This window comes from Oryzias melastigma, linkage group LG23 (assembly GCF_002922805.2).
Source record: "Oryzias melastigma strain HK-1 linkage group LG23, ASM292280v2, whole genome shotgun sequence".
Taxonomy (NCBI): domain Eukaryota; kingdom Metazoa; phylum Chordata; class Actinopteri; order Beloniformes; family Adrianichthyidae; genus Oryzias; species Oryzias melastigma.
The window spans coordinates 22,678,123-22,681,721 of NC_050534.1; the positions used below are offsets into that span (position 1 = coordinate 22,678,123).

The 3,599-nt window shown below is 52.7% G+C and overlaps 1 protein-coding gene and 1 long non-coding RNA gene across 2 annotated transcripts in view; one reads left to right on the top strand and one right to left on the bottom strand.

Annotated features, from left to right (window-relative positions):
- pthlha (parathyroid hormone-like hormone a) overlaps positions 1-2,939 on the bottom strand; it is a 7,679-nt gene extending 4,740 nt beyond the window's left edge. Inside the window, exon 1 of the mRNA XM_024290438.1 lies at positions 2,866-2,939. The gene's annotated coding sequence lies outside the window, so the exon portion shown is untranslated. The remainder of the gene's footprint in view (positions 1-2,865) is intronic.
- Positions 1-3,468, top strand: part of LOC112157621 — a 9,783-nt gene extending 6,315 nt beyond the window's left edge. Inside the window, exons 3-4 of the long non-coding RNA XR_002921185.2 lie at positions 2,204-2,351; positions 2,432-3,468. This is a non-coding gene — a long non-coding RNA (uncharacterized LOC112157621). The remainder of the gene's footprint in view (positions 1-2,203; positions 2,352-2,431) is intronic.
- Positions 3,469-3,599: the final 131 nt, after the last annotated feature.

Genomic DNA, 3,599 nt, shown 5'->3' on the forward strand with positions numbered 1-3,599 from the left:
TCCACACAGATCTGATTTGTGGAATCTGATCCCGTTCAGCTCCTGGTGACTCAGCAGGAAATCTCCGGATCAAACGTCTCCAGCCTGCAGAGCCCGAGACCACCAACGCTCCGCCGACCCGCTCCCTGTGCGGCGCTGGTTCTGCCCCGACGGCAGGAAATGAAATGAAGCTCTCTTTGCTTTTCATGAAGGCGCTAACTCATCATTCCTCATCTTTTATTACAGCTTTGGTCCAAGCAGGGGAGCGGGACGGAACAGCCTCAGAACCTCTGAGAAACCACAGAACGTTGGTGTTTGTTCTGCTCTTCACCTCCTCCTGACAGGAGATCCATCGGTCTGACATGCACGTGCACACACACGTGCACACGCCCCGGTTCCACAGCAGCAGGTCCAGTTAGAGCGGAAGCCGAGTCGGTTCCATGATGACAAACCGTCTCAGGACCCAGACCGTCTCCACATGTGGTTCCGTCAGACGGGAGCCCAGAACAGCAGGTTCTGACCCGGATGTTAAAGATTCATGTTTGATCATTCATGTGTTTCTGATGCGTTTAAACGACTTTCATAAATAAATCCACTTCCTGTCCCATTCTGTGAGTCGCTCCGGAAACATCCCAGAGTTCTGGAGGTTCTGAGGTTTGTCCCTTCTCCTGCTCCGTACTCCTCTGCAGGTGAAACGCCACAACAGTCACAGGAAAGCTTTCTTTAGGCCCCGCCCTCTCCACAGAGGTCTCACCGACTCAGCTGGAAGAACCTTGACTGTATATGAATCAGCTGTTCTGTCATCCTTGAGGTTTTAACGTCTTCACGATCATCACAGGTTCTCATGATGTCTGGTGTCAGGTTACAAACTGACCAATCAGATACCTCAGTAAAAGTAGGAGGAGCCTGCTGGCCCCACCTGAAACATGCGATTGAAAGATTCTTCTTAGCTGCTTTCAGTAGAAAGCATGTTTCCATGGTGACAGTAGTAACCATGGAAACATGGATTCACACCAACCAATCACTGGTGTCTGGCTCCAACATGGCCACGCCCATATCGCGACTGAATCGGCTTCATTTGGGTGGAGCCGGAGGTGACGGGGGGGGGGGGTGCTCTGTCCAGTTCTGTTATACAGTTACCAGGTCCGGTTTCACAAGGAGCCTTTGGATGAAACCACAGACTGAAGTGGACCAAACAGAACCACTCACAGAACCCTGCTGCTCCTGAGACCAGCTCTGAGCAGGAGCAGCAGGAGGAGGAAAGGGAGCTGGTCTGCTCCTGCTCTGATGTGATCTATGAGGAGGCTCCTGCATCTCCTCCTCCTTTACCCAGCATGCATTTCCAAACGTCTTCATGGTTCTGCTTCAGATTCACACTGATGCTGTTTGGTTCTCCTCCAAACACATGGAGCTTACAGCACCTCCTCCCTTCGGTTCTCCTCCCTTTGGTTCTCCTCCTGTCTTTGGTTCTCCTCCCTTTGGTTCTCCTCTCTTCGGTTCTCCTCTCTTCGGTTCTCCTCCCTTTGGTTCTCCTCCTGTCTTTGGTTCTCCTCTCTTCGGTTCTCCTCTCTTCGGTTCTCCTCTCTTCGGTTCTCCTCCCTTTGGTTCTCCTCCTGTCTTTGGTTTCCCTCCCTTTGGTTCTCCTCTCTTCGGTTCTCCTCCCTTTGGTTCTCCTCTCTTAGGTTCTCCTCCCTTTGGTTCTCCTCCTGTCTTTGGTTCTCCTCCCATTGGTTCTCCTCTCTTCGGTTCTCCTCCCTTTGGTTCTCCTCTCTTTGGTTCCCCTCCCTTTGGTTCTCCTCTCTTCGGTTCTCCTCTCTTCGGTTCTCCTCCCTTTGGTTCTCCTCCTGTCTTTGGTTCTCCTCCCTTTGGTTCTCCTCTCTTCGGTTCTCCTCTCTTTGGTTCTCCTCCCTTTGGTTCTCCTCCTGTCTTTGGTTCTCCTCCCTTTGGTTCTCCTCTCTTCGGTTCTCCTCCCTTTGGTTCTCCTCCCTTTGGTTCTCCTCCCTTCGGTTCTCCTCTCTTTGGTTCTCCTCTCTTCGGTTCTCCTCTCTTTGGTTCTCCTCTCTTCGGTTCTCCTCCCTTTGGTTCTCCTCTCTTCGGTTCTCCTCCCTTTGGTTCTCCTCCCTTTGGTTCTCCTCCCTTCGGTTCTCCTCTCTGGTTTTTCCCTAAATGTGTTTCGGAGTGAGAACGTTTCTCAAACTTTTCCTGTTTTCCGTCTCGTTTCCAGGTCCTCACAACAGCACATAAACACACACACCCGTCTGGTTCTGATGATCCGTTTCCTCTGAAGTTCGCATCTCTCAGATTCTGTAGAACAGGACGCAGATTCAGCTTCAGTTCAGGGGTTTTTACTCAAACCCAGAGAGCATCTTAACGTACGACCACCTTAAATAATTCCACCTTAACCCTGTTTGCAGATGAATGACTGAACGGGAAAAACTTTCTGGATTTACAGATTCTCTGCAGGAACTGAGGAGCAGAAACGACCAGAACCTTCATCGGATCATTCTGGGAAGAACCCAGAAGAACCTCGGATCATTCTGGAAGAAAAGAAGAATTTCAGCTGGAAGGATTCCTCTGACATCATCATGATGACGCCGTCCATCTACAGACGTCCTGCAGCGGTCTTCAAGCTCCGGATCCCGGATCCTGGCTGGGATCTGCAGGATCGAGGAGGATCTTCAGGAGACCCAGGAACTCGGACAGATTACCTCTGCTGGTTCTGGAACAGGTCCAGAACCACAAATAAACAGGTTCTCCAAGAACTTCTCTGGAACTGCCCAAAGTCTCACCAGCAGAACCAGAGGTCCAAACTCAGAACTTCTCAGAACCTGTCAGGTCCTCAGTTTGCATCAGAGCTTCAGCACACACACACACACTCACACTCACTTGAGTCTGCGCCTCCTTCTTCTCCTGGTGGGAGGGGTCCTGTGTTGCTCCTCGGAGGAGCACGTCTGCGTCTGCTCGGGTTCGGGGGGGAAAGCCTTTTAAAGGCAGAGAGCCCCTCCCCCTGACATCACCCCCCCTCGCAGACTCAGTGTAAATGGATGGATTTACTCACTCTCTGCCCCCACACCCTCAGCCCCTCCCCCGCTGTCAGGGAGGGAGGGGCTGGACCGGCTCTGCAGAATGTGCGGGTCAGAACTTTTTGACCGATACGGGTCGTTCCAGCCCCCCCAGTGGCCCTGACCTTTATCAGTTGATGGAAGCAGACGTGGGGGGTGGGGGGGCGTCATTCTGTCGTCAGAGACCGGGGGGCGGAGCTAACAGAAAACACCTTCTATAGGACTGTTAGGTTCAGGACGGTCCTGCTGTGGTGGAGTGGACGGCGACGCGCGGGAGCAGCTGCACAATTCTACTGCAGGAGGTGCTTCTCCTCCTTGAGGAGCACTGAGGAGCTCTGTGATTCTCCTCCTCCTTGGTTCTCCTCCTCCTTGGTTCTCCTCCTCTGTTGTTCTCCTTCTCCTTGGTTCTCCTCCTCCGTGGTTCTCCTTCTCCGTGGTTCTCCTCCTCCTTGGTTCTCCTCCTCCTTGGTTCTCCTCCTCTGTTGTTCTCCTCCTCCTTGGTTCTCCTTCTCCTTGGTTCTCCTCCTCCTTGGTTCTCCTCCTCCTTGGTTCTCCTCC